At 35.5% G+C, this 26,727-nt stretch overlaps 1 long non-coding RNA gene across 1 annotated transcript in view; it reads left to right on the top strand.

Moving 5' to 3' along the window:
- LOC121037938 (uncharacterized) overlaps nucleotides 1-26,727 on the top strand; it is a 116,432-nt gene that overhangs the window by 83,450 nt on the left and 6,255 nt on the right. The window contains exon 2 of the long non-coding RNA XR_005794069.1: nucleotides 20,298-20,485. This is a non-coding gene — a long non-coding RNA (uncharacterized LOC121037938). The remainder of the gene's footprint in view (nucleotides 1-20,297; nucleotides 20,486-26,727) is intronic.

The following is a 26,727-nucleotide window of genomic DNA, read 5'->3' on the forward strand; positions in this document are numbered from 1 at the left end:
TTAAAAGTGGAGTCTCTCTGCTCTGGAAGGGGTAGACTCATTAATTCCACGTTTAGGGCTAAACATTAATAGAAAAATGTTTTTTCCAACATGATTATTCTCGGAACTCCTCACATGTTCTTAGTTTTATTTTACTCTTAATCTTCTTCACCTTTTCACATACAGTATAATTTGCTTACTTGTAATATTAACTTCCATTTTCTCTGACAGCAATGCAAACTCCAAAAAGGAAATTTTATTTTTCCTGCCTTTTTTCTTTGTCAATACCTTGCACATAGTTGCTATTCCATAATATCTATTGAATGAATGAATTAATGAATAAATGAATGAATAAGTGAATGAGATAGTGGGATTCTTTGTTGGCAAAGAGGTTGGAAACGGTGTCTGATTTCAAGTTATCATTTGACCTTTAAGACTCTTAGTCCTTTGGAACTTTATCATTTAAGTAATTGGAAACTACTAAATTTTTTTTATAAAAGAAATGATACAATAAGAGTAATATTCTATAATGGTATTTCTTGTAACACATGAAAACTTTATTGGATTACAGTAGAACATTTTATAAATATGACTTACAATCTGTCCTATCCACAAAAATTTGGAAAGGTAATAGCAGCTTTGGAAAGAATGTATGTTATGTAAGTCTTGTCATTGCAATCTTGGTAAAGCAAGTAATGAATGAATAGCAAAGCTAGAATTAGGAAGCAACTTAGTACAATGGACAGGGTGGTGTGTGTGTGTGTGTGTGTGTGTGTGTGTGTGTGTGTGTGTGCATGCGTGTGCACATGAGTGTGTTAAAATGTGTCACAGAGAAACCACTCAGGAATTAGAATCTGTTCGACTTTTTTGTATGAATTTCAACTGCAAAATTCTAGTTGTTCCTAATAAGCCTAGCTCTTGTCTATCTCTCAAAACTCAGCTAGTGAGTGCGGGACATCCTTGTTTCATGTCCTTATATACTGTATGGGTATGTAAGGAACTGTTGTCAATTTTTATCCCCTGCCTCAGCCTTTGAATATCTCTATCCAATAAACAGTCATTCAGAGCATCTGGATCCTTGTGTTATGATGAGTCCATTTTCCATTTTAATATTGAAAAGACAGGAAAGAGAGGAAATTGTGCTCCCTTTCTTTAACCACTAATAGTGATTTTAGCATTTACCTGCTTTCATAGGAGAGCATAACCTCATTCACTAGGGCATAGTTCTTGTAATCATTTAAAATTTTCTTCCTGATTTCTGAGTTAAAATGTGCCCCTCCTTACCCCAAAATGGGTAGTATGACTCGTCCTGATTCATCAGTTTAATAGGAAAATAGGAAAAGGGAAAGAGAAATATAAATGTCCACCCATAGTTAAGGAGGGGCTTAGTTACAAAATAATGCTAATAAAACCAGGCAGTGAAAACTGGAAAAAAGCTATTGTATGAATAATACACCTTCTTATGATGATGACAAATAAAACCTGTGAGATAACCTAGATTAAACTGAGTGACGATGCTTCCACACTACCACTTTAGTCCCTATCCCCAAAGCCTTCACCAACTCTGAAATCTAAGTTAGCAAGTAGCACACAAAAGTATATTTGATTGCTGCAATTTGGCATATTTTATGTTCACTATCTCATCATATATTTACTTGACATTTTCTAGTGAGCACTAAACAGACATCAGTGATTTTGTAGGACTTTTTTTTAAGTGAGCAAAACGGTTCCCTTCTGTCACTATCCTCATGCACATTTTCCATATGTTGCACTGCACCTAGACTTGTGACAATGTGGCAGACCTATATGTAGGTACACTGGGAGGGTTTGGAGTCACAATGAATGTATTTTAACCCTATATCAGTCACTTACTTTTTATACACCTCAGTTTTCTCACTGGAAATAAAGACTTCATCTGTTGAGTAGAGTGCTTTTGCAGAGTCAGTGACATAATGCACATAGGGCACATAAACATCATGCCTAATTTGTAGAAAGCCCTCAAAATGGCATGTTGCCATGACCATTAGCATAGCCAGTGACCGTTATCAAGAATAGTACATCACAAATATATAACTAAATGGGAGTAAATGTGTAATCACCAACTGTGAGTCAATCAGGGGAGGATTCAGATTACACTTTTTGTGGCTTATTCACTGTTTTTATAAAGTCTGTTGCTTTCACTTGTGGCATATATCTAGGTATATTTACATTTTGCCATAATATACATTCTGCATTTGCTTTTCCTTTTTTTCTGACATTGCTATCACTCTTCAGGTGTATATATTTTCACCAGGAATCTCTGAAAATACAATTGCATTACATTCTATGTAATAGATACAAGATCTTAAAAATGATTTTGTTCATAGATTTCCTTGCAAAAAAAGTAGGGAACTAAGGGAGTCAGGGAAAGAAATAGTCAGCTAGTTTTACTGTTAAGAAAGAAGCAATAAAGAGAAGAAGATGACCTTGAGCAGTGGCTTGTGGGAAAATAGCTTAATTGGGATCCTAGTCATAGGGCACAAAAACTACAAATAAAGGTACGAAGAACAAATTCAAGCCCCACAGATTAGCCCTAGACCAAAAAATGCACCTGTCTATAGTGACAGATTCAATGATAGCGAATAAAAACAAAAAAATAGCATGTAGAGTAGAAATATATATCAACCATTTATTAATATTCCATAACTAGTTTTACTCTGTCAATGGGGGTGCTAATAATTCTTGAATGATTGCTAAATGATCTCCATTATGAAATATTGGTGGGTTATTATGAATGCAACAAAGCTTTCTTTTGATAATTATTTATATTAATACATGTATAATTATTGACAAAAATCTATTTGAATCACTTCATTTAAAGAAGTATTTATAAATTAGGAATATGTGATTATATCTCTAGGAATGACAAATTTTAATGAAGAGTAAATTCATTGTATATCCAAGTATGGAAATCCCAACCACAGTTTTCTCTACTTACTTAGAGAAAAGAATAAACTCTATAATGTATACATTATTAATTTGTTTCCAGCAAAAAATCATTTATTATAAACAAAACAAAATGGAGAAGACAGAGAAGCTGAAGATCATTGAATGCAAATTTTTGTTTTACATATAAACAATGTGATGTACAGACATGTATGTCATTGGGCTCAGATCATTCAAAAATTAATGTTTATATTTACATTTTAATTTATGTTGATATCTGTATTTGTATTCATATTATTCCTATTAATATTAATTTAGGATATTGACTTTGAAACATTGCTTCACCCACCTTAATGCACAGCTGTCAACAGGATGCTGTTTTATTTTCAAAATTATTCTTTAAAAGGTTCTAGTTCTTTTGCTTTCTTTTTATTCTACATTATCACCTTTTGTCTCAACAGGTATTAAATCATATTGCTACTTTCTGTATTTTCTACATCCCTTATTTTCTTTCCTTTTCCTAAAAATTGTTTTACTCTCTGCCTCATGAGTCATTTCTTCATCTATAGATTAAAAGAGGAATGCAACCCTAATATTAAAGATACAGAACATAAATATTCTGTTCATCCATGTGACTATAGTATTAGTTCTTCTGGAAAAGTCTCCACTAACCTCCATCTAAACTGGCATCTCTCCTCATCATTCTTTATCCTTACATGATGAAATATTCCTCCTTATTATTGTATTTTAACATTTACATATATATATAAAATATATATATTACATATATATACACAATACACTTATATATAATATATAATAATTATAATATATAATATATAATATATTACAACATAATATATAATTGTATATAATATATAATTATATATATAAATACATATATATAATACATATATATACACAATACATATATGTTTTGGGTTATTTCATTAATTTCACTAATAATTTACATAATACTAGATAAATTAGTTTAGTCTCTTTTTTACTACAAGATATTTATATTTCATTTATCAGCTTGAAAAGCTATCATCTGCAAGTAACAAAAATCTAATTAAGAGAGGCTTAAACCATACAGAGATTTATTATCACACTTAACAAGAAGTGTAGGTGGAGGTGGTTGCTGGCATCAATTTGTCTGCTCAACAAAATCTTCCAAGGATCTGTTCTTTTCCTTTTGTTCTCTTCTATAATCCTAGCCTTTGGTCTTTTTTCCTCCTCTTATCACCTCATGGTCACAGCAGGACTGCCACCATCTTTAGCATGAAATCTATATTTCAAGTGGGATGAAATGATAGAGATAGCAACACAAAGCTCCTGTCTTGCACTTTCATTGGTAAGATCCGTGAAGAAATGGGCAGAAAACATGAATAGACACTTCTCTAAAGAAGACATCCGGATGGCCAACAGGCACATGAAAAGATGTTCAGCGTCGCTCCTTATCAGGGAAATACAAATCAAAACCACACTCAGGTATCACCTCACGCCAGTCAGAGTGGCCAAAATGAACAAATCAGGAGACTATGGATGCTGGAGAGGATGTGGAGAAACGAGAACCCTCTTGCACTGTTGGTGGGAATGCAAACTGGTGCAGCTGCTCTGGAAAACAGTGTGGAGGTTCCTCAAAAAATTAAAAATAGACCTACCCTATGACCCAGCAGTAGCACTGCTAGGAATGTACCCAAGGGATACAGGAGTACTGATGCATAGGGGTACTTGTACCCCAATGTTTATAGCAGCACTCTCAACAATAGCCAAACTATGGAAAGAGCCTAAATGTCCATCAACTGATGAATGGATAAAGAAATTGTGGTTTATATACACAATGGAGTACTATGTGGCAATGAGAAAGAAGGCAATATGGCCCCTTTGTATTCAACGTGGATGGAACTGGAGAGTGTGATGCTAAGTGAAATAAGCCATACAGAGAAAGACAGATACCATATGTTTTAACTCTTATGTGGATCCTGAGAAACTTAACAGAAACCCATTGGGGAGGGGAAGAAAAAAAAAAAAGAGAGAGGTTAGAGTGGGAGAGAGCCAAAGCATAAGAGACTCTTAAAAACTGAGAACAAACTGAGGGTTGATGGGGGTGGGAGGCGGGGAGGGTGGGTGATGGGTATTGAAGAGGGCATCTTTTGGGATGAGCACTGGGTGTTGTATGGAAACCAATTTGACAATAAATTTCATATATTAAAAAAAAAAAGTTTTGACAGAAATTTCCCAGCAGACTTGCCCTTACGTGTTACAGGCTGAAGTTGGGCATATAGCCAGCCACTGCGAGCAAAAGCAGTGGAGAAAGGGGAGTTGTAAACCTGTGCTGATCAACTAATGGACTTTACCTGCCACCGTATCTTCCATGTATACTATACTGTTTCTAGCTCCTGGATTCTGTGAGGACTTTAGCTCTTTAATAATTTATCTTTATATGATTGTGCCTAGTACTGTTGAATTGTTTAAAATGGAATTAAATTGGATCATTTTTTCTGTTCTTTATCTTAAAAATTACCCTCCTGTTCTAGTCTTAGGCATTAACAATGATTGATTTAAAACAAAGGAACAGGGAGACCACGTCATCAGTCCTTCTTAGCAGTTGTTCTGAATCGTTTGTTGAGTTAAATGATATCTAATGATCTGCTATCTATTTGTCAGTTTCTCTTCCAAATGTAGACACTGATAGCAAAAATCTTTTTTTATTTATTTCTACCAGTTAATACATAGAGATTTTTCATATTTCCAGAGACCTTAAATAAAGCACCAGTCTTTTACCATTTTTAAAGAAGTGTTAACAGTAATGAAGTGCATGGAACCAACTTCTTTTGCAAATACAATCATTACAGCACATCTGGCATCATTTCTGCTGGCCCTGCCCTGCTGTTTTTCCTCAGTGGGGACATGGGCTCCAGATGTTGCCGATGCAGCTGGATAGTCACCCACATTCTATCACCCCAAGGCACAAGAGCCTGAGCCAAACCAACTCAAAATTTCTGTTGCCAAAAACGTTCAGAACAGCAGAAGTGCCTTGAAAACAAATGATCAGGTCCTGAATCATCAAAAGTCTGCTTCATAGAAATTATTATATTTATGAAAATAGACAAAGAAGTATCAATTGTTTCATTTTTTCCATAAAATATTTATAAATTTTGTTATGAAATTCCTTACTCATTATAAACTACATCATAAATATTATCTGTTTTACCTTCTAGATCCAACAGAAAATTATTTTATTTACAATAGAATTAGCATTTATACTCCTGATACATATGTCTATCTAGAAAGTAAGATTGATTAAGATGTAGTGAAAAAAGATATTTTTCTCTGACTTGAGAATTATATCTTAAGAAATAAAATATACATAAAAGTATTATTATATATACTTTTTGTGAATAAAGATACTTTCACTGTGTTGTGCTCCCTCTTCTCTCCCAGCTCAAGAAAATTTATTAGGTAATTTCTTCTATAAACGCCAATGTTTAAGTTTGCTGGTAGACCATTCTTCACTTCATCAAAGTATCATTATAAGATACTTCTCTATTTTCTTCTGTTTTAAGTTTATTTATTTTGAGAGAGATAAAGAGTTATCAGGAGCTCAGGAGGGGCAGAAAGAGAGAGAGAGAGAGAGAGAGAATCCTAAGCAGTAGCCCGATGTGGGGCTCGAACCCATGAATCATGAGATAATAACCTGAGCCAGAACCAATAGTCAGATGCTTACCTGGTTGAGCCACCCAGATGCCCCACTGTTTTCTTTTTTTGAAATCACATATTGAGGTACTATACTTCTCTTTTACCTATTTTCCTCTAGATTTGTAAACTTCCCTGCTAATTACTTTCCTAGTATTAGTGATAAAAATAAATTCATACAATGATTAATTACAAACCCAAGTTTTTTATTTTACTGTTCTACAGGTTAGAAGTCTTCAAGTCAATTAGTCAACATAGCTGTCTTTCTCCTTGGAGGCTCTAAGGAAGAGTCTACTTCCTTGCCTTTTCCAACTTCTGGATCTCTCCTCCTTTCTTTGATCCATGGCTCTTCCTTTATCTTCAAAGCGCGCGCTCTCTCTCTCTCTCCCCCTCATATTTCCATCATCATATCTTTTCTGACTCTAATCTTGTTGCCTGTTTCTTTTTTACAAGGACCCCTGTGACAATCCAGAAGGACCCAGACAATCCAGGATAATCTCCCTATTTCAAGATTTTATTTCAGTTTATTTATTTATATTTAGAGAGAGAGCATGTGCATGCGCATGTGGGAGAAGGGCAGAGAGGGGGGTGGATAGAGACAATCCCAAGCAGGCTCCACGTTATGCTTAACTGACTGAGCCACCCAGGTGCCTCAGCTATTTCCAGATTATTAACTCAATTACATTTGAAAAATTCCTTTACTATGAAAAGTTACACATTTAAAGATTTGGGGGATTAGCATGTGGGTATCTTTTGGCTCCCATTATTCTACCTACCCAACCTTCCCTTCCAATTATTACAAGAAATAATTACATAAAAGGGCTGCCTCACATAACTAGCTATCACTAGTTTAGTATCTAGATGAGAACTATCAGAAAATGAGCTGAAAACATATATAGAAGAAAAAATAAACTACAGGTAGTCAATTTTACATTCTTAGTTCATGGAATAATGTATTGATCTTTACTTCATTAATAATTTGTCATGATTTGATTTCCTTAGCCACAGAGATTTAGATGTAGATGATTATAAGGAGAAAAAAGTGCTGATGCAGAAGCATTTGTAAGTAGAAACCAAGAGCCTGATACTCTTCTTTGAGCTAAGGATTAAATTCCAAAGAGTCAGTAAACTCAGGTTGTATGTAAAATTCGAGTATACATGTAGAAACCTTAAAGTATTTCACCATATTCATAAAGTGTGGGTACCCAAAGCAAATGCAGTACTAATGTGAAACAAAGAAAGATAAAGTTATTATAAAAGTTCAAATTTATCACATCTAAGAAACTCGGCAGGATAATTTACAAGACAGAAATATTTCTATAGATTTTTCAATAATTGTTTTTTATTATTGATCATTTACTAATAATTCCATAATTTTATACCTAAAAGAAAAATTATATAGATGGTAGGCATTATGGAAAAATACATTCAAAATATGTGCATGTGGTGAATATTTAACTTTGAAGCCTGAATGGGGTTACTGGTTATACACTGAAGTGCATCCTTTATTGGGGCTCTCAGGAATACACATATTTGAATAAGACAATACATAAATTCTCTTGTACTAATCACCTAGTTATGCTTCGTGTCTCAAAGTATAAGTGAGTATACATTAATTAAGCCTCTAAATGCATGATGATTTGTGTGTGTGTAAAAATAAATTAAGAATATGCAGGTATCAAATAAAATGGTAAGTTTTCACCATCCCTAGAATTTATAGAACTTCTTTCTCTTGACAAATAGAGATAGTCAGTTGTGAACATTACTTTAACTCTTGACTTCATTTTATGTTTATACAGCATGAGGTATAATTTTTCTACTTGCTCTTTCATGGATCTGTAGTTATCTTTATTTACTTTTGTTATGAAAAATTTAATTCAACTATATATTTTTCTTTCTCAGAAATTTGGGATATAAGCAATCAATCTTTACACTCCATCGTGTTGTCATGAATAAATTAGTTGTCAAGTGAGAGGAATATCAGCTCAAATGCTTCATTGTGCAATATGCACATTATAATAGAAGAATTACCTACTTGCTACTCATCTATCATGTTCAGGCAGTCTTTGAAAAAGACATAAGCAGATGTCAGACATCTGGAAGTTTCAGGTGACAGGTCACTTTGAGAGAAATAATTTATTTTTTTTTTTAACGTTTATTCATTTTTGAGACAGAGAGAGACAGAGCATGAATGGGGGAGGGTCAGAGAGAGAGGGAGACACAGAATCTGAAACAGGCTCCAGGCTCTGAGCTGTCAGCATAGAGCCCAATGCGGGGCTCGAACTCACGGACCGCGAGATCATGACCTGAGCCAAAGTCGGACACCCAACCGACTGAGCCACCCAGGCGCCCCTTGAGAGAAATAATTTAAACTTTGATGGTAAAAATGGAAATGTGTAGTTACTTTATGCTACCATGGAATTCTAAAACAAAAATAAAATAAGAATCTCCCTTCTTAAGGTTTTATATCTTTTTAATATACAGCTCTATGTTTTATAGGCTTTACATGCATGACAAGGGAAAATAGAAAGAATGAGAGAGAAAGCAGGGTGAGCTATATGCGTTTTACCATGTATATTATCCTCAATGATTTTTTTAAATTTTTATTTATATTCCATTTAGTTACCATACAGTGTATTCGTTTCAGGTGTACAATATAGTGATTCAACACTTCCATACAATAGTCAGTGCTCATCACAACAAGCGCACTCCTTAATCCCCATATTTTAAATTCTTCAAGACTAAATTAATAGACCTGAATGCACTGATTTTGGAAGAAAAATTCCACATCAGAAACTGGATATTTCTCTTTTTAATACTAAGTAATGATAACATTAAGTATGTTTGCTAGGAGGCCAGAAAAATAGGATAAAGTAATGTGAACCAACATTTATTAGCTGAACCAAATGCTTTACGTTAACTGAACTGAGTGGTTTATCTTACATAATTCTTTTACCGACCCTATAATACTAGACTTCAGTATGGTCTAAATTTCAGAAGTAATAATTATGAGGTCTATACATGTTAAGTAACATGTAAACAGTAATACAGCTAGTAAGTGCCCAAGATCTGGGATTTGAATACATTCATTCGCTCAACAAATGAGCTGAGCAGGTGCCAGTACACCGAGGATGCAAAGTCTTACTGTCATTGATTGTACATTATACATTCTACAGGAATGTATACTGATAGCTAATAGACCAAGTGATGTTAAATAATAAGAAGAAAAAAAGTAAAAAGCAGATAAGAAATTAAGTGAACAAACTTTACAAATATGGGGGGGAAGAACATAACCTGCAGAGAAGCTGGCAAGTATAAGGCTCGTGTGTCAAGAAAATAAAAATGCAAGAAGCCAGCATTAAGACTTTGCTGGTGATGGATTAGGTGGGATACAAGATAATATGTGGCCTGGTCTTACAGGTCATAGTAGGGAGGACTTGAAGTGTAGTCTGATATAGGAAGACACTGGAAAATTTTTTATCAGAGGAGGGATATGTCTGTCATAGCTTACATTTTAAAAGAATCACTGCCAGCTGTCTGTAGAATTGGGATGAAAGAAGGGGTAAGTGGGGCGCCTGGGTGGCGCAGTTGGTTGGGCGTCCGACTTCAGCCAGGTCACGATCTCGTGGTCCGTGAGTTCGAGCCCCGCGTCGGGCTCTGGGCTGATGGCTCAGAGCCTGGAGCCTGTTTCCGATTCTGTGTCTCCCTCTCTCTCTGCCCCTCCCCCATTCATGCTCTGTCTCTCTCTGTCCCAAAAATAAATAAATGTTGGAAAAAAAAATTAAAAAAAAAAAAAAGAAAGAAGGGGTAAGAGAAGAAGAGAGGACAGAGGCTAACTAATTTCTGGGAGACAAAATATATTTGCATGTACAAAAATAGTAGTGATGAAATTGTTTAAAACTTTGTAATCATTTTGAAAATAATCTCTACAATTTTTCTATTGTTTTGGACACTGATGACAAATGCCAGATAAGAACTTTGATATTTTTTATTCTTTTTCTTTATTAGAGAGAGAGAGAGAGAGAGAGAGAGAGAAAGGGGCAGAGGGAAAGAGAGAGAGAATCTTAAGCAGGTTCCATGCTCAACATGGTGCCTGATATGAGACCCAATCCCACAACCCTGGGACCATGACCTCAGCCAAAATCAAGAGTTGGACACTCAACCAACTGAGCCACCCAGGAGCCAAAAAGTTTGATATTGAAGTCTGGAGGACTACACCATAAAAATCCTGATGATAAAGACAGGGATTATAATTGGACCTCAGCCCTGGGTTTGGATGATATTTATTGCTTGGGGAAAGTTTGTAAGTATAGAATAGAGCCATGGACAAAACATTAGAGAACGACTGTGTTTAAGATCAAGCAAAAAAGGAGGGAATTGTAAAAGGAAGTTAAAGTTAAGTGGGCAGGAGTTCAAATGGAAACAAATAGAAAGTGCTATCTTAAAATCAAAGAAATCTGATTTCTTTCTAATTGGCTAGGAATAGGAAGTAGTAGGAAGTGTGATTTCCTATAATTGGCTAAGTAAGGTGACAGAAGTTAGTTTATTTTAGTTGAATACCGTGAAATAAATGGTGGGTTTTGTTGACCATAACATTGAGAGTATCAACAGTAAAGTGAGAGACATAAAACAGTTTGAGGTGAGTTAAAGAGTGGAAATTTTGGGGGCATCTTGGTGGCTCAATCATTTGAACCTACAACTTCGGCTCAGGCAGATCATGATCTCACAGTTAGTGGGCTCAAGCTGTGCGTTGGACTCTGTGCTGATGGCTCAGAGCCTGGAGCCTTATTCAGATTCTGTGTCTCTCTCTATCCCTCCTGTGTTCACACTCTGTCTCTCTCTGAAAATAAATAAATAAAAATTTTTAAAAATAAAAATAATCAAAAATCTAAGAAGTGGAAATATTTAAAAATTGTCTTTAAATAAAGATAACATCAACAAGACTGATATAACAGTAAACAAACTACAGGTTTTTATACCAAATAGTATTTGATAAAAAAAAAAAATCACCAAGGCTACCACAAGACCTAATGATTGGATTAAAAAACAATAGGCAATAGCTGATGTGGGGTGTGTGAGTAAGTTTATTTGTTTATGTTGGCTTTCTGTGGGGAGATGGTTAATTTTACACCCAATTTTGTAAGTGGTGGAGGACTAATTCTTAATAAAATGGCAATTTGTGTTAAAAGGAGAGTGATTGTATATTAAGGAGTAATGCTCTTCTGAAACCTGGAGGAAGTGGAGATTCAAAGAACAGAACACAAGTGGAGTGAATTTTCGTTTTTTTGCGGATAAATAAAGGGACTTTTTTCCTATTATAACAGAAGAGAAGAAAGAGAATGGGTGAACATGTAGGTAGGATCATAGGTATGGTAGGATGATGTCTCTACTAAATTCCTATGTGCTAATCTCTCAAACTTGTGAATATATTTCCTGTCATATCAAAAGTTTTTTTGAAGGTGTGATTAAGTTAAATTATTTTTTCATTACTTAACGTTTATTTATTTTTGAGAGACAGAGAGAGACAGAGCATGAGTGGGGGAGAAGCAGAGAGGGAGACACAGAATCCAAAGCAGGCTGTAGGCTCTGAGCCACCCAGGTGCCCCTTAAGTTAAACTTCTTAAGATGAGGTGATTAACCTATAGGTTCCTAGTGGGCCACCTTTGATCACAAGGTCTTTGGAGGCAGAGAGGTAAGATAAAGAAGTGTGAAGATGGAAACAAAGATCAGAGAGATGCCATTATTGGAAGAAGCCCTTGAGTTGGGGAATGCAGGCAGTCTCCAGAAGCTTAAAACCAATTCTCTCCCAATGCCTCCAGAAAGCATGTGGCCCTGATCCCATGTTAATTTTAGTCCCTGAAGACACACTTTTGGAGTGTAAGAGTGAAGACATCTCTACAAATGTAAGAAAATAAACTTGGGTTCTTTCAAGCCACTTAGCAGTAATGTGTTAGCCAGAGAAAATAAACACTTAGGGTTGATTGTGGGAAGATAAAGAGATAGCAACTAAGCACTTCTTACAGAAGAAAGTATATCCTGAGAGGCACATAGAGGATTAGAGAATGAGAGGTAAGAGGACAGCAGAGCATGTATGGAAGTTTCATACAAAATATGGAAAATTTAGCCAAAAAGGAAAAGCAATGGAGTTTCTCATGAAATTAGAGAGAAAATAGTCTTATCACGTCTATCGGCTTTACTAACCAATATTCATAGGCCCAAAATGCAGAATAGAGAGGCATTTCTTCTGACTAATCCCACATGGTTTTCAGTGCGGTAAAATGGAGTGACGGATGCACAAGTGATTTGAGAACATTGGCTGGAGACTGAGTTTTATGACGAGCAATGAATCATGACAAGAAGTCCTGAAGCCAGAAAAGGGTTGATAAATTGTGCTCCAAAAGGTGAAGTCAAGTGGTGTAGACCTGAATAGGTTGATGGTTTGTACAGAGTGGGAGAAATTGAATGCATAATTATAGAATGCAGCAATCAGAGTGGGTAGCTGTGAGAGACAGGGTCCAGGATTTTTGATGATTTACCAGGTTCATTTTACTTAGTGTAAAATCACTAATAATGTTACAGAATAATTTTTAGAAAAGCAAATTTACGTCAGGATCAAAAGTCTTCATTCAAGGAAAGTAAATCACCAACAAGTCAACACTTGGCAACAAGAAAGAGGTGGAGAAGATGGTGTAAATGACATTTTCCAGATGGAGGTGACATTTCCTGAAGGAGTAACTTTTCAGAGAGGAGGAATCAATGTTTGGGCAGTCACAGTGAGAAACAAAGATGATATTATTGCTGTCTATTTAATTGAGAATACACATGCAGATTTGACAAATGTTTACAAAACCAGTTGTTAAAAATAATCATTACTGGGATGATAAATGATTTTAAAAACGTCTCTTCAAAAACAAGATATACCACAACAAAGCACAACAATGTAACATCACTCAGATTTCCTTAATGTACCTATAATTTATTTTGACTACAGATTTGTCAAGAGAGCTATAATGGGAAAACTCTTCTGCCTAATAATCTGACAAGGCTCTGCTTTATCTATTATAAATATGTAAAAATTTCTTAAGGTATGATTGCAAATAGGTGCCATAGTATATTTTATCATAAGTTTTGATTTATATAGTTTTTCATTAAGGGACCTTTGAGTACATCTACCAATTACAATACGGAAATTAATGCTAAAGTAATAAAACACACTCTTGGAAACCATTCCAAGCCTGCAGTGGAGTTTTTATCACACACACACACACACACACACACACACACACACACACAGAGCAGCTTTGGACAGATATGAACCCAAAAGAATTATAGGAATCTTCAGGCAGGAGGCCCTCCAACAAAAAATGCTTTTCTATTAAATTTTGGCAGCCCAGAATTGGAAACCTGGGAATTTTTAGTAGACCATAAAACTCTCAATTAATTATATTAATTACAGTATTTTAATTAAAGCAATAATTAATCCTTGATTAAACATAAATCAATATCTCATTTCTAAACTAGGGTTATATACAATACAAGAGGGGATAAAGTTCATCAAGTAAAATGAGACAAATTTTAACATTAGCTCTGATTTTGTTTTACAACTGAAATGGAGCTACGTTAACTACTGCAACTTTTGTAATCATGTCTGTAGGCATTGTTTTATGATTCATATAGCTAAGCCTTTTTTGTCATAGCATGTTGTTGCTTTAGTCTCCACTGGAGACTATGATTATGGTATAATCATTCTGTTTGAATTTCACGTTTATTTCTGAGGATACATCATGGATTACCTTGACAACATGACAGGAAAGACAATATCCAAAGTAATTTCCAGAAAGACACATTAAAATTGATTCCTTTCAATTTAAGAGGTATTTGTTAAATTGGTTACAAATTTTATTTAGTGCTTTTAGGAGAAAATGGCTCAAGGACAATTTATGCTTCTGAGGGGCATATGCTTATTTTGCAGAAATACTACTGCCTTTATTTGGAGTCTGATTGGTTAAGCAGAGACACTATCATGAAGTTCTAAATAAGAAATTTGTAAGCTATAATAAATTCAAAGCAAAATGAACCAGATAATAGATATACAAAATTAGTTAAAGAGAACACAATGGCAGCAAGACTCAAGTGTATCCACATTTTACTGTATTCACTTCCCTAATCATACTAGTCTCTTTCTAGTTTCTCTGAAGCTTTTAAACATCATTTTACATATGAGTTTATTCCATAGCTGTATAAAGGATAAAAAGAAGGTTAATGTGAGGCTGTGTGTGACTTATCACCTTATCTCTCTGAACTTTATGTATAAAGTTCCAAGATTAAAAAGTCCTAGTTTTCTTAGTTTGGTTATTGGCATTACACACATGTATGAATGCATCCTTCTTACAGAGTATTGTCAGAGGAGCTTGCTTGCTTTCTTTTTCTTCCTTCCTTTTCTTTCTTTCTTTCTTTCTTTCTTTCTTTCTTTCTTTCTTTCTTTCTTTCTATCTTTCTTTCTCTCCCTTTCTCTCTTCCTTCCTTCCTCCCTCTGTTCGTTCCTTCCTTCCTTCCTTTCCTTCCTTCCTTCCTTCCTTCCTTCCTTCCTTCCTTCCTTCCTTCCTTCTTTCCTTTCATTCTGTCTTTCTGTCCTATCTTGCTTCCTTTCTTTTTTTCTTTCTTTCTTACATTGGCTGCCTCTCAACAATCAAGAAGATAATGACATACCCTAGCAACTGGCAGAATGAGATAAAAGGAGGGATTTATGACATTTCTATGCATTTTGGAACAGGATTCTATTGGTTGCTATTTTACCTGAATTTTGACTCTGAAATGTTTACTTTTCAACTGAAAAACTGTGATTTTTTGTTGGTATGACACTGTTACGTGTTAACTTCCTTATCCCTATACAATCTTGTCTTGACTTGAAGCTGTTTTTTTATTTGTTTGTTTGTTTGTTTGTTTGTTTGTTTGTTTTTCCTGCACTCTTCTCAACAAGAGATACCCAAATCCCTAGCCCTAAACCTCCTGCAGTGGTGGAGTGTTTGGACTCAACAGCCTCCTCTCTCCTACAAACATGTCAGCTTTTCTGAGACCAATAGCACTGGCTCTGCAGTCTTCTCGGGGTCACTACTTTAATCTATTGAGCTTCTGGTTCCTCACCCCCACATTCATGTATGATGATTTCAGCTACTCTATTCAAAATTCCTCAGTGGCTTCTCATTGTATCTTGAACAAAACCTAAACCCCAAAGCTGGTATGATCAAGCCCCTTCCTACCTTTGCAACCTTATCTTGAACTTCCTCTTGCTCACCAAGCATTCCACATACAAGCTATTTTCCAGAACCTCAAATATGCCCATTTTGTCCCACCTGTGGGTTCTTATGTATACTTTTTCTCCTTGTCATCAGAGGTCAGATGCTTCTCTTTCTTTAGAACACAAGCTAAATTTCTTTCCCTCAGAGTTGAGGTGTAAGGGAGTCCATTTGTTCACTACAGTGAGACTGCTCTCTCCTTAATACGAAAATAATTTTTCTAATACTAGAGTTAGGGGATCTTCAGTTCTATCAGGAAAGCTGAGCATCTGTTATGAAGTCCAGTTCAAAATTCTCCAGTGTTCAATTACTCATAGCTAATCTACTTAACCATACAGTATTCAAAAGAATTTTGTGCTGTTTGTTGCAAAATACATCATGAAATATATTTTAATAATCTCAATGTATGTGTTTTCTCCTAAGTGTTGGTTCATGATAAAAAAATTGGCTTATGTCTTTCCACAGTAGGGAAGATCCATTTGACTTTTACGAGGCAATCTGCCAGGACTCTGAGCCATCAGCAACCTTGAGACAACATTTAACTACTAGTGTCAGGCCCTAGAAACTGTTTATCAATCTCTTTCTTCTATTTGCCTTCAGGAGTGAAAGTCCTCTCCTGTTGTACATTGGACCACAATTTAAAACTCTCCTCCCCTTCCCTGACACTGCACTTTCCAAGAATGTTGCTGGCTTCTGATATATTATATATAGCCTCTAGAGAAGAAGCAGTGTTTGTATAATCACAAATCACACAGTGGGATCCAAGACTCCAGGTGATTTTCATCTTGGCAGCTAAGCATATATGATATGCACTTCAATTTTACCTCAAAGAAATGTTGAAAAAATATATGTAGACACATATTTGAATCACAAATATTTTGAAATTCATCCTATATTAAGCATTCTTGGCTTTTGTCCAAAACAAACCTTCTAACAGTGCTAGTCACACACATGAACCACTGCAGGTATGCAGGAACACATAACCCCCCAAGACACTTAAACTTACCTAAAAGAAGGCTTTAAAAATTTCTTCAGACTTGGCATGTTCACAGGGCAGTCTAGATCAAGTTAGCAATAATCTCTGCTTCCATGAAGAATTCTAGGATTTTTATTTAATTTCACATGTATCCAGTAACTGTACCTTAATACAGCTGACCCATGATGAGCCAAGGAAATTTATAACCCAGATACAAATGTGGCCCAGAAATACAAAGTAAAATTAAATTGAATCCCATACCATTCCACACTGTCTGGGCGTTCAATCGTTGGAAGAATTCCTGAGGAGCATCTCTGTATTTTCTCAGGCTTTTAAACACATCTTTCCAGTGAGCTGTCTGATATCCCCACCCAGGCTCTGTTCAGAGCTTCAGAATTGTCTGCCTTTCCCCATACCTTGTTAGTTCTGCACATATCCAATCTCTTGAAGTTTCATCTTCTATCCCAAGTAATTAAATAATTATTTTCCCCTGAACAATACTATTTTACTCTCTACAGAACGATTTAGCATCACCTATTTACATAATAAAATGTCTCCCAATTATCTTTCAGTGAGTTATGTTAAAAATCATAGACTTTATTATTGTGACATGACTAGATTTTTAATAGACAAATCATATTCTCAGATTTTATTAATCACTCAATTTGTTACCATGTTTAATTCGGTAGTATCTTATTTAGGATATTAACATATTTATTTGTGAGATAGGTTTATAATTGTTAGATTGTGTTCATATGTGCTTTCAGTTCTTGCTTTTTATAAGCACAGGGCCCCAATCGGAGCAAGAAACAAGAACAAAAACGTGATTACTCCCTTTCTCTCTCTTTCAGTCTCCATAAATGTCTCCCATAGGCAGAACTTAACTTGAAACTAACTAGAATATGGAAGGATGAGTGTGAATCTGAGACCCAAAGACCCTTATTTCTTTATCTTGTCACTGGACTGTAGTTTAAATGAACTAAAACATTCCTCCATCAGTCTTCCCACATTTACTTTTTCCATTCTTATATTCCTTTTGTGCTCAGTTATTCTAGTTAATTACCTCGATGCAGCTTGGGTGGTCAGTGTTTTACCTTTTGCAGCATGGTTCAAATCTTCATTCTGGGGTAATCTTAGCCTTCGGGGCCTGATTGCATTGGGTTGCTATAGTTTTTCATTAACATTATGACTGGAATGGCAGTACTATGAGGCAGAGAAGAACACACCACAAGATCCTGGCATAATCTTCCTCATATGCATAATGTAGCACATTTGAATAAGAAAAATAACCACTTTAGTCTATGCCACATTTCCTTCTTTCTTTTTTTTTTTCCTATTAGTCCTATGCTATGCTAAGACTACAATGGCTAGCAGTCAATCTAGACTTCTATATCAATGCAAGCATGACTGAATATCCTGTCAAAACAAAAATTGTACTGAACAAAGTTAGAGAGCAAGAGAGACTTTATTCAAAACTATTGCAATAGGAGAGAGACGCTGGAATCAGCCCGAGCTTAACTCCACTAAATACAAAAAGGTCAAAGAGATTTTAAGAGCTGGGGAAAGAGGAATCATAAGCCATTTGCATTTGCTAAAGGGATTTATTCAAAGGTAAAGTGAACTTTCTGCTATTTTCATGAAAGGAAGGAGTTTTACAAGTTGGAGGAAGGTGTCTTTCATAGTTAGTGCCCCACATTCATTCCCACAGAAACTAGGATATAAGGGGCCCTGTCCCTTTCATACTGCATTTCAAAGAGATGGCACCCAGGTCATTGAGAAAGACATGCCTGATTGCAAAACTGGCAAGACTGTTCAAAAAATATTTATATTGTGGGACACCTGAGTGGCTTGGTTGGTTGGCGTCCAACTCTTGATTTGGGCTCAGGTCATGATTTTATGGTTCGTGAGTTTGAGCCCCATGTCGGGCTCTGCACTGGCAGTGCAGAGGCTGCTTGAGATTCTCTGTCTCCCTCTCTCTCTGCCCCTCCCGTGCTTGCTCTTTATCTCTCTCTCTCTCTCTCTCTCTCAAAATAAATAAATAATAAAAAGTTTTAAATAAAGATGATTTATATTGCAAAGAGGTGGCTTAAGAAAGAACAATTTGAAATTTTCTAAAATGAATGCTCTCAGAAAGGGAATTTAGAGCCTAGATTCAGAAAAAGCCTGTGTAAAGTTCAGTCTATCTGGGGGGAAGGTATTAAAGCCAATGTGTCAATGCTGATGGAATCATTTCTGCATTAAATACTAACACCTGTAAATAGGAAATTAAATTTTTGTGCCTCTCCTGCATGTACTCTTTGATACATGAACTAAATGTCATTGGTATGGAAGAAACAGAATTATTTGCTGGTGACCGGTTTAGAACAAATGCTGTGTCCTGAACCAAAGTTGACAGGACAGTGACTCTCACTGCACCTTGTTGTCCATTCCAGTAACTGTGAAAGCTGGCCAATGATACATGAAAGCTGGAGTCATCATGCCCACTGAGGACTCAGGGCTACTTCAATGGCTACGACCTCCCAACTGTACTAAGGGATTCCAAAATACAGCCTTTTATGCTCCTTTCAAGGATGTTGTCCTTCTTCTTACCAATAAATTGCCCAGTATTGGCAGAAACCCCTGGCCCTTGTTGGGGGGTCTTAGTTAATAGTTGGGTAAACCAGACATACATGTTAAAGTGAATTCCACACCACAGTTTCTTTAACTCTTTAGATTCTTTATTCTGGAAATACAATATCAAATACAAGTTTAGTGTTAGCCATATATGGAATTTTCAATTTTGTAGTAGCCACACTAAAAAACAAAACAAAACAAAACAAAACAAAACAAAACAAAAAACATTTTGGAGACACCTGGGTGTCTCAGTCGGTTGAGCATCTGACTCTTGATTTCAATTCAGTTCATGATCTCACGGTTTCTGAGGTGGTGCCCTGTGTGCTGAGCCTGGAGCCTGCTTAAAATTCTCTCCTTTCTCTCTGTCCTTCCCCCTACCCCCTGCCAATAAATAAATAAACATTAAACATAACTTAAAATGAAAAATACACTTTAAAAATATTTAATATTCTCTTTAATTCACTACATTAAAACAATTATAACTCCAACATGTAATCAATATAATCTCTATTAATGATCTTTTGCTTTTGTTTTGCACTAGGTCCTCAAACTCTGATGTGTATTTTACACTTAAACCACATCTTGATTTGGAGGAGACACAGTACCTTGATAGATACATTTAGCTAGTGGATACTGTATTAGACACAATAGTACTTGACTATACCCAGAAATCTCTGGTAATTTAATCTCATGCTGAGTATACCACCACTAAATCTGTTTCAGAGATCTAGATGAAAGACGGAAAGAAAGAGATTCCTAGTTGCTAGGTGTAATACTTTGAACTTAACATTTTTTTCCTCCCATCTTAGTTTAGCAAACTCGTCCACAAATTACCCATGGCTTGAGGATATGGATTTGAAAACCATGAAACACTTTTGACATCTCAGGTTCAACTTCTTAACTGGCACACTGGGATATGCTGGCATCTGAATGTAATTATAGATCAACACTCATTGACAAGAGATAGGAATGAAGAAAACTGACAGGCACTTGAAAGGTAAGTACCTAAATTAAAGTCTTAATGGACTGCCAATTAAGGCAAGACAGATTTCATCAGACGGTGGAAGAGGAACTGTCTCTGCTGTCTAGAAAGGCTCAGTGGAATGTGGAATCTGTGGACCCCAGAATTACCTAAATGTCATCATTCCAATTTTCAGGTGTCACTTTTTTTTTTTCAATGAGTAACTTTACCAAAGAAGTCTGTGCATTCAACCTACATAACAATTTATCATGCACTAGTTAACAAATTCATTGTAAGGTTTTAGGCAATACGGTATATTTTTATGATAGTTTTGAAACTTACTGGTTTTGTCTCTGTACCTTGATCATTGAACTGAAAGAATCCTGTTGTTTTCTTTCTTCGATTTTTCAGTGCTGTGAGAAGCAAGAGTTTCAGAACCCTTGTCTTTTGCATGCCCAGTACAAGCATTATGTTAGTCAAGTGCTTCGTCCTCCATAGCTATGCCTTCAGTAGGCATTTTCTTCCAGGTAACCACAGCTGATGATTTAAGTGGCAGTTTTGACATTATGTGCCCTAAATTATTACAGTTCCACTCTCTAATGTTAGTCTCATCCTCATTGCTGTAAGCCTAAAGCAGGTCAGACAGCCCTAATCCTAAAATGTTATCCTTGAGGTCTGGCTGTTTGCCACCACGTTTGGTACCGATTACTGAGTTACTCAGGTTTCAGCTGCAATTCAATGTGTTTTAACGGGAAAAAATTAATACGATGGAATCTTCAAAACAACATCACCACCACCAACAACAACAAAGCAAAGAAATTGGAACCTAAAATATTTGAGCTAGTCAAAAGAGAAGTAGAAACTAATTACATATAGCATATTACAATTGTGAGATAAGTAGATTTCCACTGATACTTAATGCTTTTCTTATTATAAATGATACATTTTTATTATAATTTAATGTAATTATATTTATTAGCATTTTCAGGGTGCCATGAATCTTGAGATTGATATGTGTTTTATTTGTATTGTTGCACTGATCATTCAGAACCATACAATATTAGTACTTGTACAATGACTTCTTTCCCAATAAAAACATCAGGAATTTGGTGGTAAAGCCACCTGGCCAAGGTCAAACAACTGTTAGGGCTGAACTAAGGCTTGAAGCTTAATCTCCCTTCCTGAATAACCACCCCCCCACCTTGTTTTCAACTGTTATATAATACAGTATCTCAAAATATAAAACTTCCAGCAGTATCCCAGAAGTCACTAAATTTTGATAGAATAGCCAGCACATGCAAGGCTGATATAAACAGATACTTAATATTTGTCTCTTCTGGTGCCATGCATAGGTTAATCCAAGAAGAAAAATGAAGGTCAGAACACATTCAAGTATTTTGACTTAGAGGCTACTTACTATTTCACTGTGACCATTGTAGATAATATTCAAAGGAAATTTCTGATGTTCATTCCTTTCCTTGCAGGGTATGCAATAGCCATGGAATATTATTTTCTTGAGATCAATTGGTTGTAGTCTTTCCTGAAAGGAGAGAAATGAACAAAGTGACCATATGTGTTCTTTTAAGATGCTTTGAATTAATTTGCAATTAATATTTTAAAACTCGAAAACCCACATACAGAGAAATGCTGATATCATAAGCATACCTCTAAACATATTATTGTAAGAAAACCCTTTATAAACTTCATCCAGATCATGGATCAGAATATTCCCTGCACTGCAGAAGCCTCCCTCTTGTCTCCTCCCAACACCACCCTGTTTTTTCAAAGGTAACCTTGTACTGTCTTCTAATTTCATAATACATTTTGCATGACTTAAAACTGTATATGAAGGAATTGTATAATGTATATTCTTTTGAATCTGGCTTCATTGATTAAGTATTATGTTATTTATTTATGTTGTTTACATCTCTAGTTAGCTGATTTACTTTGATGTCCAGTATCCTACAGTACAATTACCACTATTTATCCATTCTATTGTTGATGAACATTTGGGTTGTTTTCCATTTCTGATAATTATTAATAGTATTTGGATAGGGGGGCACCTGGGTGGTTCAGTCAGTTGAGGATCCGACTTCAGCTCAGGTCATGGTCACACAGTTCGTGGGTTCAAGCCCCGCATCAGGCTCTGTTCTGACAGCTCAGAGGCTGGAGCCTGCTTCAGACTCTGTGTCTCCCTCTCTCTCTGCCCTTACCCTGCTCACGCTCTGTCTCTCTATCTCTCTCTCAAAAATAAATGTTAAAAAAATAATATTTTGATAGAAATTCTCATTTGTATTTTGATGAATGTGTACACACATTCCCATTGGGTATAAACATGTTCAATTTAGCCATAATATTTCTAAGAATTTTATCAACTGGAAGATTTTGACTCCCATTGATAGTGTTTGAGAGTTCCTATAGATCCATATCTTCAGCAGCACTTAGCTTTGCCAGTATTTCCCTTAGAACTATTTAAGTGAGTGTGTAGCTATGTCTCATTCCTCTTTCTGAACATGCATTTACATGATTGTTAATATAGTTGAGCACCTTTTTACATATATTTTTGGCTAAGCATCTTTTGCCCATTTTTCAGTCAGGTTGTCTTTCTTGATTTACACAATCATATATATATATATATATATATATATATATATATATATATATTATTATCTATATATCAGTTATGTGTTTTTCAAATATTATCTCACATTTAGTGACCTGCATTTCCATTCTTTTAATTTTGTGTTTTGAAGAAAGAAATTCTAATAAAGAGCATTTGGAGTAATGTTATAATCTTAGTGAGAGTGTAAATGTGGTTTCTAAAGAGCAGTTTTCATGAATGACTTACCTAATAAGTATTCTGAATTTGACATTTCTCTTTTATATAAGAAAATTATCTACTAACTGCCCAAGGTGGCTCAGTTTCTTGACCATAATTGGGAAGTCTCAAGGCTTTAAGTCACAACACTTATAAAATCCAAACTGAAAAGAAATTCTTTCAATGAATACCTATATCTACTAATTCTCCTTCCCTTTGAAAATTACAATTGTTCCTATATTAGTGGTTCAAGTTGAATTTTTGTTAAAAGAAATTTCTCTTACACCCAAGAGGAATTTGTTCCCATAGCAACAGCATAATATATTTTGTTTATTCTTCTAGGCTGATAGCACTGCAGACTTTAGGTTTTGACTGATACTGATCTATTTTATTCTTCTTTGTAAGCTAAGGAATATGCATTGCTCAATTTCACAGGAGACTAGACCCTATCAATTTCCACTACTTTCAAATTTTCCAACACTTCCATGTGATATTTTGAAAAGTGTGTCCCATTTCAGATTACTTCTGGGAAGTTGAGACTTTCTCTTTTCTTATAGGCTGAAAATCTTTGTGATAGTGGTGTTGTGAAATATATTTCATTTTATTCTTTCCTGTGCAGAAAACAAGTGATAAGCAATTTCTTGGTCTCTTAATCCACTCTAATTCAGATCCTAATAATATTGATTTTATGCTTTTCCTGAGCATATTATTTTATCTTTTTAAATTTAATCTTATAAGGAGGTGTGTGGGGGGTGTTTGAATTAGAAGTTAATTCTAACGCTATTCTCTGACACCGGAAGTGAAAAGACATTTCACAGTTTTTTGGGTGACATCAGATGATCTGAGCGTATTACAGAATTTCCTCATAGGAAAGATTTCCTTTCACTTCAGTCACTTGAAAAAGTCAATATTATAACATTAATTAACCAGAATCATGAATCAGAATAGGAGACAGAAACACAATACAAAGCAAGTATCAATCATGGCATAGTTGTTTCATTCCCTGCCAGAGTTCTCAGTTTCTTAAATGGTAAATCAATCATACATGTTTGAAATGAATTATAAAGGAGGAAGAAGATTATTAAAGTGTAGTACATATTTTGACAGCAATTCCACGATTAACCTTTAGTTTTACAAATAAGCCTCTCTTCAATGAGATCATTGCACAATGTTACACAACACATAAAATGAGAATTTAGAATTCAGACACTGTCTTGTAAGACAATGGATCCCACACATGATGTTGTCAGTCCCCTCTAGGCCTTTTGACGTGATCTTGAACATGGTATTTGACCAGATTTTAGGAATTCTGTGGACGATGTAGTTGATCCTTACCATGACTAGAATCTGATACTTCTGCATACTGTTGCTGGAACACTCACACAACAAATCAATGTCTTCTTTATACAATACAGTTATGTTTGTGTGAATTAATAGTACATCAAAATTATATCAGTTAGTTTAAGAAGATTCTTGATATCAGGACAAGGCAGAGGCAGGTCATGAATTCGCCCTTTGTTGTTGCTATTTTAGACTTAATTTTGGGGGGCAGTTTTAAGTTCACAGCATAATTGAAAGAAAGGAAGGTACAGAGATTTCCTATAACCCCTCTGCCCCTACACATACATAGCCTCCCCCATTATGTACATTCCCCCACCAGAATGGTACATTTAAGACTGATGAACCTACACTGATACATCATAATCACCCAAAGCCCTTAATTTACATTACTGTTCACTCCTTGTGCTATATATTCTGTGGTTCTGGACAAATGTATGATGGCATGTGTCCATCATTATAATACCATGCAGAGTATTTTCACTGCCCTAAAAATCCTCTGTGCTCCGCTTCTTTACCTCCCTCACCCACCTCCAACAACCACTGATCCTTCCGGTCTCCATAGGTTTGCCTTTCCCAGAATGTCATACAGTTGGAATGATACAATATGTGGCCTTCTCAGATCGCCTTCTTTTACTTATTAATATGTATTTGAAGTTAATCCCTGTCTTTTTATGACTTGATAACTCATTTATTTTCAGTGCTGAATAATATCCCACTGTTTGGATGTTGCACAGTTTATTGATCCATTTACCTACTGAAGGACATTTTGGTTACTTCTAAGTTTTGCCAGTTATGGATAAAACTGCAATAAACATCTGTGGATAGGTTTTTGTGCAGACATATGAATTTCCTTTTAAAATATTTGCTGTAGCCTACATTCCAATTTAAAAGGCTACCTCTTATACGTACTTTTGTGGGAGGGCTGGGTCATTGGGGTAGAGAATTGTTAGTATGTAGTGTGTAATACTGAAATATTAGAGAAACTGAAGATTGGTGAATGAGAACCAATTGCTAATGAAGTTAATCCTGCAGTCATCTAATCAGGTAGGCATCAAGATCAATTGTCATAAAATTTTACCTTTTGTAAAATTTATGCTTTTCCAAGAGGTGGTCACAGTACAAATAATAAAATGAAAAACTAGTGATGTGGCAGGTAGAAAATAAGATGGCCCTCATGACCTTTGCCCTGCTGTATTATTCCTGTGCTTATATTGTATTATATGGCAAAAGATAGATTTTCTCAGTGAGCCTAATGTAATTACTCAATTCTTTTAGAAGCAGAGTTTTCTCTAGCTGTGACAGAAATCAGAGATGTTATAAGTGTGTAAGATTCAGTGCACTCTGCTGGTTTGAAGAGAGGGGTGGACTCACAAGAACAAAGATAGGCAGCTTATAGATGCAAAGAAGAGACCCCAAATGACAAACATCAAAGAAATGGTATTTCAGACCTATAAACCACAATCAACTGAATTGTTCCAATAATCATAATAAGCTCTGAAGAAGATTCTTCCCCAGACCATCCATATATAAACCTAGCCCACTCCATAATTTGACTTTAGCCTTCTATAACTGGAAAACAGAAAACCCAGCTAACTACCGAACTTATGACTTACAGAAGTGTTGTTGCAGGCTGCTAAATTTATGGGAATTTGTTGCACACCAGTAGAAAATTAATACCATTTTCATTCCTGGAAATGGGTACTGCATTAATGAGTTCTTTAAATATGAAAGTTTTTTGGGGAAATGGTCAGCAGGGAGAGACTGGAAAAAATATTTATTTATTTTTTAAAGTTTATTTATTTTTGAGAAAGACAGAGTGAGAGACAGAGTGTGAGTCGGGGGAAGTGGCAGAAGAGGGAGACAAAGAGTCAAAGTAGGATCCAGGCTCTGAGCTGTCAGCCCATAGCTCTGTGTATGGCTCCAACTCACGAACAGAGCTATGAGATCATGACCTGAGCCGAAGTCAGACACTGAACCGTCTGAGCCACCCAGGAGCATGATAACAAGATTATATTTCCTTGAACAAATGGTTACTAGAAATAGGGCACTAAAGACATTGATGTTGAGGGGTCGGAAGGAAGTTAGACGCACATTACTGGAAACTTGAAGGAAAGGAGAG

The sequence above is a fragment of the Herpailurus yagouaroundi genome, unplaced genomic scaffold, assembly GCF_014898765.1.
Source record: "Herpailurus yagouaroundi ecotype Mexico unplaced genomic scaffold, PumYag 164, whole genome shotgun sequence".
Lineage (NCBI taxonomy): Eukaryota > Metazoa > Chordata > Mammalia > Carnivora > Felidae > Herpailurus > Herpailurus yagouaroundi.